At 44.5% G+C, this 16,870-nt stretch overlaps 1 protein-coding gene across 2 annotated transcripts in view; it reads right to left on the reverse strand.

Annotated features, from left to right (window-relative positions):
- LOC126190883 (V-type proton ATPase 116 kDa subunit a 1) overlaps window positions 1–16,870 on the reverse strand; it is a 704,052-nt gene that overhangs the window by 534,207 nt on the left and 152,975 nt on the right. For both annotated transcript variants that reach the window (XM_049931488.1, XM_049931487.1), the window contains exon 2: window positions 600–669. The gene's annotated coding sequence lies outside the window, so the exon portion shown is untranslated. The remainder of the gene's footprint in view (window positions 1–599; window positions 670–16,870) is intronic.

The following is a 16,870-nucleotide window of genomic DNA, read 5'->3' on the forward strand; positions in this document are numbered from 1 at the left end:
GTCGACGGTCTTGAAAAGTTTGCGCAGTAGTGTGCGGTGAAAGCGGCCTGGTTTGTGACAGTTTGGTGACTGGTTTTTTCCATCATGACAATGACCCTGCTCACACTGCCCTGCCTGTACGACAATTCTTTACCAAAAATGGTATGGCCCTTACTTCTCAACCGATACTCACCCGACCTTGTTCAAAGAGTTCGCTGCAAATCATTATGAATTCAAGCGAAAACTGCAGCAGAAATATTGTACAGGGAAAATATTAAGATTTTATTTACGGTGTATAATATGTAAGTAGACACATTTGGAAAATTATTTAATTTGTCGTTTTCTTTACTTACTAGTTACTTTAAGCAAATTTCTAAAAAATGCGAAACTGTTCTCTTCTAGTTGATCCCACATAACCATCCTCCTCCTGATAAGGCAAACAAAACGTGCCGAAGAAAACGTGAAATGCATTCAATGTGTTAAAATTTCCTGTTTGTGACTGGCGATACGTTGTTGAAGCTTCTTACACAGGCGCCAAATTGATTTCTATGTTTACTTGCAATAAGAGTATAAAACGTACGCTTGACGAAAATATCGCTGTACAAACAGAACGTACTTACCTCCGAACTTGGATCAAGAATTAGGTAGAGTGATGTTAAGCGACGCGGCCCCGTTCGTTACATTCGAAACCTGTGGAAAAAAAGTTAATGTAAGTAACGAAATAAACCACAAACAGAAATTTTAATTATTACGTTTTTATTTTGCATACCTGTACATTCAAGAGGAAAGAAGCATGTTAAGAGTTGCTTCTATAATAAACATACAAAATAGTGAAGAGTAACAACAAAAGACGCTTCGCAGATCGGTACTACTAGTGGGACGAATTACACATTGCATTTCAGGAGGAATGATAGAAATTTAGGAACGATTATTCGGAACAAGGAAGTAGACTAAACATGGGCTCTAAAATCCATACCTTGAGAACTATAAGCACCACTTCAACTTCGATAGTGTGAGACACCTCTCTTGTACTGAACAAGTGCTCATAGTTCTTAGAGGTATTCGTGGCTTATTTAATTTACGAAAGGTATAGAAGTGTTAAAGGATGACAAAGTCGTTTGTCGCTCTTTATTGTACACTCGACGTATTACGAGGAAGCACAGAGTAATTTTTCATGGTCATCACCACTTACAGACGCAAAAGATAGCACAAGTAAAAAGGTATTGGTGTTTCCTGGCGTTTTCTTTGCAAAGAAATCTTGAACGACCTCATCTGCGTCGCAGAAGCATCGGCGGCACTTCTGAGGATGTTTTAGAAGACATCCATTTCCCCGTTCTGTTCATTTTCTTCCTCTCCGACATTTGAGTAAGCCAAGACCAAGTTTGGAATCGTTCAGATTCCAGTAACTGCCGTTGTGTCGTAACCTGAATGTGTACATACTCGTATGGGCGTCCGAGGAGGCCTAGTCAATATTCAGCGACAGGATATGAACCATCATTCGAAGAAAAACAAAAGTGTAGTAAACATGTGCTGTAAACTGCATACCTTGAGATCGAAGAGCGCGTAGTCGCTCTTCTATAACGTGGACCAAATCTGTTCTACTGCAAGCTCTTTGCTTTGCATATTGTGGGAGGAGGGAGTATGGACCAAAAAGAGAAATAAATGTCTAGTGAACATGGATTATAAGAACTATGAGCACGAAATTTAAAACATTTTCTTGTTATGGCGTTCCGTACACGTAATAATTTCTTTAAAAGACTTCAGTCTGAAGTTTGAGAGATAACAGGAAGATGAGACGATATTACGTGACCTGTTATGTTGGACTGACGGCTGCAGGCACTGAATAGCTTATATGCTGTCTGATACATGACTGGCACGACTTCTCTTCAACGTCCTACAAGATACTCGCATGACAAAAATCAGCTGGTCGGAATCGAGCGACAACCCAATTTTCTTCATATGAGGTACCACAGCCGTCTATTTGTTGAAGGACATTGTGAAGATTGCATTTCGGCTGTTGTTTGCACGTATTGGCTTTATTTAACTTCACCAAAATGGCCAATTTTGGCCTTGCAGTCCATTCTCAAGTGCTGTAGGTGCCAACATGTCGTATATATCATTTTACACCCACCATGTCCGCTGATACATAATAGGATTTAGTACGCCATGTTGGCATCTACAGCACTTGAGAATACGTGGAAATACCAGAGGTTGAACCTTCCCCAAGTCCTTCGATGACACAACGCAATAGAGATTTTGCACCGAAAGCGGATAATTTCCTTTAAACCGTTCCTGTTTCTGTCAATTCAGCCGGCCGGGGTGGCCGAGCGGTTCTAGGCGCTACAGTCTGGAACCGCGCGACCGCTACGGTCGCAGGTTCGAATCCAGCCACGGGCATGGATGTGTGTGATGTCCTTAGGTTGGTTAGGTTTAAGTAGTTCTAAGGTCTAGGGGACTAATGACCTCAGATGTTAAGTCCCATAGTGCTCAGAGCCATTTGAACCATTTTTTGTCAATTCAGTTTCAGTCTATTGCCACGAAGTTTTGACCTGTTACCTGGAAACTCTAAACAGGTTGTACATATTCAGTAATCATGATGACATACAATGAAATACGAAGTGCATTCAAGTTTTAAGGCCTCCGATTTTTTTTCTAATTAACTACTCACCCGAAATCGATGAAACTGGCGTTACTTCTCGACGTAATCGCCCTGCAGACGTACACATTTTTCACAACGCTGACGCCATGATTCCATGGCAGCGGCGAAGGCTTCTTTAGGAGTCTGTTTTGACCACTGGAAAATCGCTGAGGCAATAGCAACACGGCTGGTGAATGTGCGGCCACGGAGAGTGTCTTTCATTGTTGGAAAAAGCCACTAGGAGCCAGGTCAGGTGAGTGGGGACCATGAGGAATCACTTCAAAGTTGTTACCACGAAGAAACTGTTGCGTAACGTTAGCTCGATGTGCGGGTGCGTTGTCTCGGTGAAACAGCATACGCGCAGCCCTTCCCGGACGTTTTTGTTGCAGTGCAGGAAGGAATTTGTTCTTCAAAACATTTTTGTAGGTTGCACCTGTTACCGTAGTGCCCTTTGAAACGCAATGGGTAAGGATTACGCCCTCGCTGTCCCAGAACATGGACACCATCATTTTTTCAGCACTGGCGGTTACCCGAAATTTTTTTATTGGCGGTGAATCTGTGTGCTTCCATTGAGCTGACTGGATTGAAAAATGGCATCCACATCTCATCCATTGTCACAACCGACGAAAAGAAAGTCCCATTCATGCTGTCGTCGCGCGCCAACATTGCTTGGCAACGTGCCACACGGGCAGCCATGTGGTCGTCCGTCAGCATTCGTGGCACCCACCTGGATGACACTTTTCGCATTTTCAGGTCGTCATGCAGGATTGTGTGCACAGAACCCACAGAAATGCCAACTCTGGAGGCGATCTGTTCAACAGTCATTCGGCGATCCCCCAAACCAATTCTCTCCACTTTCTCGATCATGTCGTCAGACCGGCTTGTGCGAGCCCGAGGTTGTTTCAGTTTGTTGTCACGCGATGTTCTGCCTTCATTAAACTGTCGCACCCACGAACGCACTTTCGACACATCCATAACTCCATCACCACATGTCTCCTTCAACTGTCGATGAATTTCAATTGGTTTCACACCACGCAAATTCAGAAAACGAATGATTGCACGCTGTTCAAGTAAGGAAAACGTCGCCATTTTAAGTATTTAAAACAGTTCTCATTCTCGCCGCTGGCAGTAAAATTCCATCTGCCATACGGTGCTGCCATCTCTGGGACGTATTGATAATGAACGCGGCCTCATTTTAAAACAATGCGCATGTTTTTATCTCTTTCCAGTCCGGAGAAAAAAAATCGGAGGCCTTAGAACTTGAATGCACCTCGTACACTATAAATTATGTTAGCGGCAACAGATGCTAATATTAATGAAGAAATTAAACACGAAATTGAAAACAAGAATGAAACAACATAAAATAAAAGGAACTGACTCAAGTTCCAAGGGAAGAACTTCCAGCTTATATTACTAGATACAGTACTGGAAACCTCGTGATAACTCGACGTTTGCCGACTAACTACAATTATACCTACTTCTAAATCTATTGTTGCTGCACTATTCTACATTATCCACTCTGATACAAGCGTTCCTCGGCGAATCCTCAAGTCTCCGCATAACTGTGTGCGTGGACGTAGCATTCATTCATGCCTTTAAAAAAAAAAAAAAAAAAGTTTCGGAAACGCTTCTTGTGATCTGTTGACGTTATTTTGATATTCACAACGTCTACTTGATCTTATAGACAAAGTTAAGCAGTTACCTTTTAGATAATCTATGCGCCATCAAATTAACTGTAGTCCACAAGTACCCGTCACTTACAACTGTTTGCGGATCGCAATCACACTGTCTGCATTCTCTCTGTGTCTGGAAAAGGGGACAACTGAAAACGACGTAATCAGCGGAGCCTTCCTCTCCACATTCACAGTTCGGTGTGTTATTACATCCCACTCGATACACATTTTGGGATATGGTCCGTAACTCGTTAATAGGTGTACCATGCTTGCGCACTTAGAGTCTGTCCATGATGCTTGGGAATATACTATTGTAAACCCGCCTTGGAGTGCTTCTAGTGTCCCTCTGAGACTGCCATTCATCTAGGTCCCACACTTGGGCTCGTGAATCTCTTAGCAGTAGTATGAGTTCCTGTGATCACGTACACGCGATCATATTGTCCACGCCCCAACCAATACAGCGTTGCCTTGTAACGTACCACGATCTCTATCCGACATATCTCGTGGATTGCCAGTAATCCCTCGACAGGTGTTTCTGTCACTGAGGAGATTCCATACTTGGACTTTTGTTTAAAGAAAACTCAATGTTTTCCAGCCACAAATACACTCCTGGAAATTGAAATAAGAACACCGTGAATTCATTGTCCCAGGAACGGGAAACTTTATTGACACATTCCTGGGGTCAGATACATCACATGATCACACTGACAGAACCACAGGCACATAGACACAGGCAACAGAGCATGCACAATGTCGGCACTAGTACAGTGTATATCCACCTTTCGCAGCAATGCAGGCTGCTATTCTCCCATGGAGACGATCGTAGAGATGCTGGACGTAGTCCTGTCGAACGGCTTGCCATGCCATTTCCACCTGGCGCCTCAGTTGGACCAGCGTTCGTGCTGGACGTGCAGACCGCGTGAGACGACGCTTCATCCAGTCCCAAACATGCGCAATGGGGGACAGATCCGGAGATCTTGCTGGCCAGGGTAGTTGACTTACACCTTCTAGAGCACGTTGGGTGGCACGGGATACATGCGGACGTGCATTGTCCTGTTGGAACAGCAAGTTCCCTTGCCGGTCTAGGAATGGTAGAACGATGGGTTCGATGACGGTTTGGATGTACCGTGCACTATTCAGTGTCCCCTCGACGATCACCAGTGGTGTACGGCCAGTGTAGGAGATCGCTCCCCACACCATGATGCCGGGTGTTGGCCCTGTGTGCCTCGGTCGTATGCAGTCCTGATTGTGGCGCTCACCTGCACGGCGCCAAACACGCATACGACCATCATTGGCACCAAGGCAGAAGCGACTCTCATCGCTGAAGACGACACGTCTCCATTCGTCCCTCCATTCACGCCTGTCGCGACACCACTGGAGGCGGGCTGCACGATGTTGGGGCGTGAGCGGAAGACGGCCTAACGGTGTGCGGGACCGTAGCCCAGCTTCATGGAGACGGTTGCGAATGGTCCTCGCCGATACCCCAGGAGCAACAGTGTCCCTAACTAGCTGGGAAGTGGCGGTGCGGTCCCCTACGGCACTGCGTAGGATCCTACGGTCTTGGCGTGCATCCGTGCGTCGCTGCGGTTCGGTCCCAGGTCGACGGGCACGTGCACCTTCCGCCGACCACTGGCGACAACATCGATGTACTGTGGAGACCTCACGCCCCACGTGTTGAGCAATTCGGCGGTACGTCCACCCGGCCTCCCGCATGCCCACTATACGCCCTCGCTCAAAGTCCGTCAACTGCACATACGGTTCACGTCCACGCTGTCGCAGCATGCTACCAGTGTTAAAGACTGCGATGGAGCTCCGTATGCCACGGCAAACTGGCTGACACTGACGGCGGCGGTGCACAAATGCTGCGCAGCTAGCGCCATTCGACAGCCAACACCGCGGTTCCTGGTGTGTCCGCTGTGCCGTGCGTGTGATCATTGCTTGTACAGCCCTCTCGCAGTGTCCGGAGCAAGTATGGTGGGTCTGACACACCGGTGTCAATGTGTTCTTTTTTCCATTTCCAGGAGTGTATATGCACTTGTGGAGTTCGTGGAAACTAAAGATACTAGTTCTGGTGAACATTGTCGAAGTTTCAAAAATATGTAGTCACTTTAACTCCTTCAGTTTTCGTATTGCCAAAACACCGTATTGGAAATAGGAATAACTGTCCTAATAGAACATTTTTCTTCCCCACTGCATCTATCACCTCGCATATTGCTTCGTCCTGTCGGTCCAAAAGCCTTGCTTAGTATTCTAACAATACCACGACTTGCGAAGTAGGTTAGAAATCAGATTAACAATGTTGCTCACGCAGCATATGTTCGCTTTATCGGGCAACAACAAAGTTATTGACTGTGGATGGTATCGTCAGAATGGAAATAATGAAATCACTGTAAAAAAGTCATTAATTTTGGCATTTATCTTGAATGGATTCCCACGTAGATTTCGTCGAAGTTGTTATGGCTCATCTAGTTGATTCTAGGGTGATTCCACTTTGACTGCTAGAAGGTCCAGATCTGTATTTTAGCAATATTTGAAGACCTAACAAATGCGTTTTTCAGGAAATTCTTAATGATCTAACAATCCCAGATCAGAACAGTGGTATGGTAGAAATAATTTTCGACTTGGTGTTCACGATCCACATTTTTATTAAACTTCTTGTAAATTCACATATACTACTTCTTAATTGTCACATCATCAAGAAAACAGTTTTGTATCAATCTTCATATATTTAATTTCCACTTCAACCAAACACAAGACTTGACTGTTCTTTTACAAAGCAAAATAACAACTTCTGCAAAGTGAAACAAAGACTGCTCTGTGTGCACTCGCACCAAAACGGTTACAAGTAAGTCAAAGATTAAGACAGTCTCACAGAAATGAATACACAGAAGAACCACATCACTGTAATATATCGATACATCGGAGTACCTATACATTAATAAAACCAAATGTGAATATTGTCACAAAAATATGTCTGTTACTTCGCAGAAAAGTAGTACGATATTAGTGGTATCGAGAACTGGGGTTGGAGTGCAGTAATGGTCACGTAAATAAACAACCATTACAGTATCCACCTGTTACGGTTTTAGGCTTACGCTTTGAAAGTCAGCCGGTAAGAAGAAACTCTCTTACATCCCAGTAAGCACTGGGTATAATTAATGTGACCGCTAAAATGGACCTTCTTCAGACTTAGAAAAACACTTATGTGTTTCATTTGAACGTAGATTTTTGTTTGTTTAATAAGGGTGATTCCTCACTTCTCAATATAAATTTTTGTACTGAACTAAGAGTAAAAGCAGTACAGGATCGCATTAGTGTATAACAGAAAGAGTGGAAGGACCACACTGAAAGAATGGCAGTCAGCACTAAACTAGTTAGAACTTGTAAAAGTACTCTAAACTTTTTTAGACTAAACATACGACAAACCTTTCCGACGTTGTGCTCTTCTGTGATCGAATTACGTGCTAAGACCAGACATTACAAAGTCAGCTGCATGACAACGGCAGTGTCTTAAGTGACGAATTATCAAGTGAGATGATGATTACAGGGGGAAGAATTTGCACCGAAGGCTTTCATAAAGAGAACTCTCGCCGTCTGCAGATATAGTTTAACGGAACTTCAAGTAAACGCAGAATTTCCGGACCATGAATCGATCTCTGTTTCATTTGGCAACGAATCTAATCTCCCAGCCACCGCCTTTTCTGTCTATCGGTAACTCTTACGGGGAATAAGCGGGTTGGGTACCACGAAAACAAAAAACGATGGAAGCGGGACAGATTGAACGAACACTTTATCGCTCGATCTCTGCTGCGATGAAAAATGTTTTTCGAAAGTGCTACCTGCTGCTCGTTGTCGGGGTATTTGAATGAGGCCAGTGTGCGAATCTAGGACACGACACGTCGTTGCAGATTGTGTCTGGCCGCTTTCTCCCGCCGACGTACGAAGATTTGTGTCTAGCGTGGCGCGAGTATGTCGCTCTGAATGGGAGGGCGCTTGGCGGTGCTCAGCTTGCGAAAGCGTACTCGCTTTATTGCCTCATTACGCCTATGGCTGCCAATGTGGCCAGCTGCGTGAATGGCACGGCGATTCTACCGACTCATTCACCAACTGCCGCTACTTGAGAGCCAACTACCGTGTGACCCAAAAAATTTGAATGCCATTTTGAAAGGCAAATCAGTCGAAACTTATTTGTCAACAATTCGCCTTCCTGCTTCACCTTGAAGTGCGGGATCAGACATGGGATTGACGCGTAACACCACCTGGCAGAGAGAACTTTCTCTCGAATACATTATCTTGTCGAAAGTATCTGGGCATACAATGTGGAATTCATCTACATCTGTTTACATATTCCGCAAATCACATTACGGTGACCGGTGGAAGATATCTTGCACCCCTGACAGTCATTTCCTCTCCGATTCCACTCGCAAATAGAGCTAGGGAAAAACCACTATTTATACGCCTCAGTATAAGCTTTAAATTCTCGCATCTTATATTCATGGTCATCATGCGAAATGTATTTTGGGGGCAGTAGAATAGTTCTTCAGTCTTCCTCAAATATCGGTTCTCTAAACCTGCGCAATAGTGCCTTTTGGAAAGACGATCGCCTTCTATCCAGGGATTCCCTTTTGTGCACTTGCGCGCTGATCGAACAGCGACAAATCTAGCAGCCTGTCTCTGAAATGCTTCGATGTTTTCCTTTAATCCGACCAAACACTAACACTAGCGCCCTATACGCCGTCTCCTTTATGTATGAGGTAAACTTTCCCAAATTTCTGCCAATTTTATTTATTTATTCGTACGGCTAGGACCCCCCCGTCGGGCAGACCGCTCGCCGTGTGCCTGTCTTTGAATTTGACGCCACTTCACGACCTGCAGTCGATGAGGATGATAGAATGATGATGATGACAGGAAAGCACAACACCCAGTCCCTGGGCAGAGAAAATTCCCCGACCCAGCCGGGCATCGAACCTGGGCCCAGAGGATTGACAATCCGTCACGCTGACCATTCAGCTACCGGTGGCGACTTTCCTACTACCAACCCAATTTGCTCATTTCATTATATATCGCTTTGCAACACCTAGGTATTTAATCGAAGTGACTGTGTCAATCCGCGGCCTTCTAATACAGCATTCGAATGTTACAAGTCTGTTTTTCCTACTCATCGGCGTTCAGTTTTTCTACTCTTACAACAAGCAGCCATTCTTCACGCCAGCTAGAAATTTTTATGTTAGGCATCTTGTATATTCCTACAGTCGATCAACGATGACACCTTCCCTTACTATACAACGTCATCAGCAAACAGCCGTAAATTGCTGCTCACCCTGTATGTCAGGTCATTCATGCGTACAGCGAATAAAAGCAGTCCTATTACACACTCGATTGCTGGAGTAGTCAGCGCGGCAGAATGCGATGCGAAGGGTCCGGATTCGATTCCCGGATGGGTTGAAGATTTTCTCCGCTTAGGGAATGGTGTTGCGCTGTCTTCATTATCATATAACACCCATCGACACGCAAGTCGCCCAGGTGGCGTCAACTAAGTAGATTTGCACCAGGTGACCGACCTACTCGACGGGAAGCCCTAGCCACACGACATTTCATTTCATCGCACTTCCCTTGTCTCTGGCGAACACTCGCCAGCGAGGACAAAGTACTGGGTTCTATTACTTAACTGACCACTAGATGTCACTAGAGGCGAACCCACCGGTATAAAAGCAGACGGACAGTAATGCGTCGCCGTAGAGAAGCTGTAACTGCAGAATTGGTTGGTGAGCAGACTTCGACTGTGGATATCACGAATACATCAGTGACACTCAACCCTACTAAGGCTGCCCAATTGGACTGCTGATGATGCGACTGTGAAGTGGAAACGCCAAAGAATAACCACAGCTATACCAAGACCAGGCGGACATAAATGACTGACGCACGAAGACGGTCGAGAGTGGTTGTAAAAAGTAGCATGAAATCGGCGGAAGGGGTCACTTGCGAGTCCTGAAGTGCTGCCTACCAGTAGGCCAGTCAACAGACTGGGCATAGGGAATTGAAAGGAATGGATTACATTGGTCGAGGAGGCCATACATTTCGTAGTCAAAGGGAAACTTGGGAGTGGACGACAGTAAACGAGTGATCTGGAGTGATGAACCAAACTATACCCTTTGTCAATCCGACGAAAGGGTTGGGTTTGGCGATGTCTGGAGAGCGTTACCTGCTGTCAACTGTAGCATCAACAGTCACGTGTAGTGGAGGTGGTGTTACGGTATGGGGGTGTTTCTCGTAGTCCCCTTACAGCGCTTAAGGGGACCACACCCTGCCTATCTAACCCATGTTAATTAAGGCTAGTATTTGACCAATTTCTGAAAATACTATCTGATGCAGGACCTTAATATTTTTACTGTATGTTACGTGGTGACGTAATAATAAAGTGAACTGTACTAAAATCTACTTTATCCATTTTATAGTTTAAGAAATACTTTTTTAATTTTATTAACAAAAAATATTAAGTTTTTTCTGGCAGAAAATGTTTTTGTGAACTTCCTAATGGGGGAATATTAATGAATGTAGTGCCAGTGGTGGCTTTTTATGTTATACAGAGTCTTTGAAAATTTCATTCATTTATCTATGACAGTTTTTTATATAATGGGGCATATGTACGTAAAATTTTAGTTTGCGGGAAATTGACTTCAAAGAAAAAACTTTTGAAACTTGTTACTTACAGTTAATTAAAACAGCCCTGCTGCATATTATGGCCCTTCTTTGGTCTCTAACAGGTCTTCCAGCTTCTTTTTCACCTTCCTGGATGTTTGTCTTGCTTTCTTGGCCATATTAGATGCAGACCTGTCTACATCGGCTACACTCATTTTATCGCAATGTTGCAGCCCAGTGATCATATTTTCACCAGGATTAATTTCCAGCTTTTTCAGTGCCCAACACTTTCCAATATTACCACAATTGAATGTAATAACAGCATCATGAACTCCTCGATTCATTGTATGCATGCCTACAAATACAGTTCTAGGAAGGCGGTTCCAAATTATGCTGTTGAAACATTCATTTGGGTTCTGTGTCTGCCCATGCAGACAGTTGCTTAGAAGGTCAGGATGAGCCAAGTCTCTGAAAATAGGTTTAATTGCTATAACAACAGCAGCAGGAAGAGAATGCTGGTGAGAATAAGACTCTCCAGTTGCCTGAGGGCTATTGTATTTGCACCACGAATTTTCTACTGATGGACACAAACCATGACATGCTTATCATCAGTGGAGGACTTATGGAAGAATATGGCCCGAACATCTCTCTTCATTGCCTCCAGATTTTCTTTATTTCACCTAATTGCCTACACATTTTTCTATAACAACTACTCGCAATCACACTTGAACAAAACTAACCGCATGTTTGGAAGCGTGTTGTTTGCAAACAGCAGAAACAAAAGAATACCGACCGTTGCATTCCAAGGGTAGCCAACACACTCGGGAGTATAAAAAAAATGTCTAATGTGCAATGTAGGGTATATGAAGATCTAAAATACATGCAGAAAAGTGGGTGACAGAAAAGGGGTCGTGGCACATAAACACATGTGGTAGAAAAATGATCTTTAAATGTTCGAAAATAATTTTTTTCAGCAAAATCCTTTTCAGAGTACTTAAATAAAACCTTAATCTATCGAAATATGATGAAAACCGAAAATCGATTTTTTTTTCAACCTGAACCTTAAGAAACCGCTAACTGCGGAAGGATTATAACACCTTTTGCAGCATTGTGTACTGCGTACAGTATAGGAACAGTTCGGAGATGGTAAGTGTATGAGAATGACAATGCACAGTTTCATAAAGTAGCGTATGTGAAGCAACGGTTTGTGAACAATAACATTCCTGAAGTGAACTGAATTGCACAAAGAGCCGAGATGCACACAGCGAAACACTTTTGGGATAAATTAGAATGGTGACTTCGCTCCCGATCCCAGCGTCCGGCATCACCACTTTCAGTGGTTTCGGTTCTTTAAGAAGAATGGATTGCCATTTCTCGACAGACATTCGGACAATGTATTGAAAGTGTCCCCAGCATAATTATAAAGTTGGAAGGCTGGATACACCTCGTATTAATTTCCACTACTGGGTGTCCGGAAACTTTTGATCAAATAGTGTATTTAACCTTACAATAAGGTCTACGAAGAGTAGCGGAAGTCGACACGCGCAAAATTTTGCAGAATACCATATGTGGCGAACGCACCGTTGTGGCGTTATGGCCATAAAAAGACAGCCAAGCAGCGATGTGTGTTCCGAAATGTGTTCATTTAGACTGCCTTACCTCAGCTACAGGGCAATTATTAATTAAAGCAGCCAAAGATAACGATTTCAGCTGCGTCATCAAGGACAGACGACGTCCATCTCGGCAACTGTGCACTCAGCACGAGGGATTGCTAACCAAAGCGAGCCGGCTTCGATTCTCAACCGGGTCGGCATTTACTTCGCTCGGGGACTAGTTGTTAACTTACATTCGCATCGTCATAAATGACACTATACTAATGAGAAGACAATATAGGCACGTCCCGAAAGCCAATAAAAAAAAAAGAGATAGTCAATTTTAAATTCCTATCTGTGGCTAGTTATGTTAAATGAGAATTTCCTTTAGTGGTTACTGGGTATAGCTTGGCTGTAAAAACCATTACGGTGAAAGTACCTTAATGTCAATTTTCTAATATAATTAGCTGCACTGCAGAAGCAGGACAGCTAATACTTTTAGGTGCAACAATATCATTGGTAATACAGTCTAAAGGACGCACATTTTAATTAGTGCTAATGCGCAGAGAGCCAGAGTCAACTTATATTCTTAGAAGTATCAGTAAATATAAAGTAAAACAATGGAGAAAAATAAAACGAACTAAATCCCAACCTACCACATGGCTACAAAATTATCATTGAAGAAACCGGATTGCTAAACACGCTCAAAAAAGTTCTACGAGATAAAATTTCGTGTCATCGTAGCTGACTTGTTAATTAACAGCAAATCTAATGGTATTTAAATACAGTGTAATACTGACAAGCAGCTCGCTCTAAGAGTACTGATATACCGCCGCAAACAATGCCATAATAGTGCCCTAGTGTGGAAGATCCAATTAGTACGGCAGATAATTTAATTCACATGGACAAATCCTTTAGCCTAGGTAACGCGTTCACTCGACCTTGAAAATGCATTCGACAGTATGAAATAGTGTAAGATGTTCGAAATTCTGAGGACAACAGAAATAATCTATGGGGGCAGACGGGCAATACAAAATACTAGCGATAACAGCAAGGCTTCGTAATACCTAAATATGTATGAAAATTGGATTTTCGTCGGTGTCCATCTCCTCCTCTCCCCTCTCTGTCAAACTCATCTCTCTCTCTCTCTCTCTCTCTCTCTCTCTCTCTCTCTCTCTTTCTCTCTCCCCCCTCCCTCTCCCTCCCTCCCCACCTCCTTTCCCCTCTCTCTGTGCATCTTTTCTTCCCCCTCTTTTTCACCTTGAACTTTGTGAACTGGTGTTGTAAATCTGATACCTTGATTGAGAACGGAAGTCGCTTAAAATAAATGGGTAAATCGGTTGGGATAATTGGTATACGTGGTATGAAGCACCTTCCCTGCGGCTGAAACTGTGAGGATAGTAGCTTTGATGATAGTACTTCATATAGTTTTAATTTGCGAACTGGTAGATTACAGAGGTTCGCACAAATCAGATTCCTTAGTAATATTCTAATCATAAGCCATATATATAACTTCCCTGTTTTCTGTTAAAATCAACTGCAAGGAAGAAAACAAAACCGCCCATAGTTGCGATTACAACTTTTGTTTAAGATTGTATACAAGGAGAAAGAATATACGTGGGAGAAAGAATTTATGTAGTGGTTTAAATGCCGTCCTATGGTAGTTAAAACTGACACAGAGAAAGAAAGCTAAACCGCAATTTTTTTCCAGCAAAGCATAGTAAAAGATTTTCTGTCTAACGGTTCGTTTTAACAGAAAACCTGTACACTGTTGTCGTTCCTCTTTTATATATGTATAGACCCTAGGTCCGCCCGAACATTTACGAGAGTGTAGTGTAAAGATCTGAAGTAAATCGCTCAGGAACTTTTCGAGATTTTTGACAACAACGTTGAAAAACAACTTGTCTTTATATCGTAGTACCATATAGATGTACAAGAACGATTAGTGAACAATATGCACAAAACGCAAGAGGAAACACTTGAGAATACAAGACTAAGAACGAAATCCTGAGATAAAAACTTTGTAAGAAAGGGATGCAGTCTTACGCCCCTACTATTCGCTCTATACATCGAAGAAGCAATTATGGAAATAAAAGAAATGTTTGAGACTGGGATTAAAATTCATGGTGAAAGGTATCAGTGATAAGATTGGCTGATGACGCTGCTGTCCTCAGCGAAAGCGAAGGGGAATTAGAGGACATGCTGAATGGACTAAAGACCCTAGTGAGAAATGATCATGGACTAAGAGTAAATCGAGGTTATTAAAACTGGCAGTCACAAATTGGAAAGAGCGAAAGAATTCTACCACTTTGGAAACAAATAGCAGACTATCAAAGAAGGCATTCCTGGCCAAAAGAAGTCTGCTAGTACCAAATATCGACCGTAACATGAGGAAGAAGTGAAACATGTGATACGTATCACTTCTGGGCCGGGACCGTCGGTGAGCGTTGTTCGCTATTTTCAACGACAGCGTCAGTTCTTGCTTAATCCGGCTAAGGCGTTGCAACCTGGTACGACGTGGCCATTTTCAGAGGCGGGTGTTTCCCAGTGGATGGCTGCCTTTTCCTAATACACTTCGGGAAAAACTCCTGAAAGTCTCTGTATGGCCATCTTTATACAGATGGTTACGGGACGTACGCTGTTCAGTACAGAATGTCGAATGGAAACACCTTCCAGCCGTCTAAGTTTCCAATAATTGTCATTTTATTGAGCAACCAGTTTCGGCGATATATTAAGCCGTCTTCAGGTCTCTCTATACAGGGTGTTTTCCTAAGAGCGTAAATAAAATTTAACAGGATATAGAGGTGAATAATTTGAGGTAGGCAACCTGGGGTCGGAGAAACCAGCTTAAGGAGATAATACACTCCTGGAAATTGAAATAAGAACACCGTGAATTCATTGTCCCAGGAAGGGGAAACTTTATTGACACATTCCTGGGGTCAGATACATCACATGATCACACTGACAGAACCACAGGCACATAGACACAGGCAACAGAGCATGCACAATGTCGGCACTAGTACAGTGTATATCCACCTTTCGCAGCAATGCAGGCTGCTATTCTCCCATGGAGACGATCGTAGAGATGCTGCATGTAGTCCTGTGGAACGGCTTGCCATGCCATTTCCACCTGGCGCCTCAGTTGGACCAGCGTTCGTGCTGGACGTGCAGACCGCGTGAGACGACGCTTCATCCAGTCCCAAACATGCTCAATGGGGGACAGATCCGGAGATCTTGCTGGCCAGGGTAGTTGACTTACACTTTCTAGAGCACGTTGGGTGGCACGGGATACATGCGGACGTGCATTGTCCTGTTGGAACAGCAAGTTCCCTTGCCGGTCTAGGAATGGTAGAACGATGGGTTCGATGACGGTTTGGATGTACCGTGCACTATTCAGTGTCCCCTCGACGATCACCAGTGGTGTACGGCCAGTGTAGGAGATCGCTCCCCACACCATGATGCCGGGTGTTGGCCCTGTGTGCCTCGGTCGTATGCAGTCCTGATTGTGGCGCTCACCTGCACGGCGCCAAACACGCATACGACCATCATTGGCACCAAGGCAGAAGCGACTCTCGTCGCTGAAGACGACACGTCTCCATTCGTCCCTCCATTCACGCCTGTCGCGACACCACTGGAGGCGGGCTGCACGATGTTGGGGCGTGAGCGGAAGACGGCCTAACGGTGTGCGGGACCGTAGCCCAGCTTCATGGAGACGGTTGCGAATGGTCCTCGCCGATACCCCAGGAGCAACAGTGTCCCTAATTTGCTGGGAAGTGGCGGTGCGGTCCCCTACGGCACTGCGTAGGATCCTACGGTCTTGGCGTGCATCCGTGCGTCGCTGCGGTCCGGTCCCACGTCGACGGGCACGTGCACCTTCCGCCGACCACTGGCGACAACATCGATGTACTGTGGAGACCTCACGCCCCACGTGTTGAGCAATTCGGCGGTACGTCCACCCGGCCTCCAGCATGCCCACTATACGCCCTCGCTCAAAGTCCGTCAACTGCACATACGGTTCACGTCCACGCTGTCGCGGCATGCTACCAGTGTTAAAGACTGCGATGGAGCTCCGTATGCCACGGCAAACTGGCTGACACTGACGGCGGCGGTGCACAAATGCTGCGCAGCTAGCGCCATTCGACGGCCAACACCGCGGTTCCTGGTGTGTCCGCTGTGCCGTGCGTGTGATCATTGCTTGTACAGTCCTCCCGCAGTGTCCGGAGCAAGTATGGTGGGTCTGACACACCGGTGTCAATGTATTCTTTTTTCCATTTCCAGGAGTGTAGGAATGAACTCACATTACTGTGTACTTTTTTGTTTACATTAGTTACAACTGAAAATACGTACCA

This window comes from Schistocerca cancellata, chromosome 6, assembly GCF_023864275.1.
Source record: "Schistocerca cancellata isolate TAMUIC-IGC-003103 chromosome 6, iqSchCanc2.1, whole genome shotgun sequence".
Taxonomy (NCBI): domain Eukaryota; kingdom Metazoa; phylum Arthropoda; class Insecta; order Orthoptera; family Acrididae; genus Schistocerca; species Schistocerca cancellata.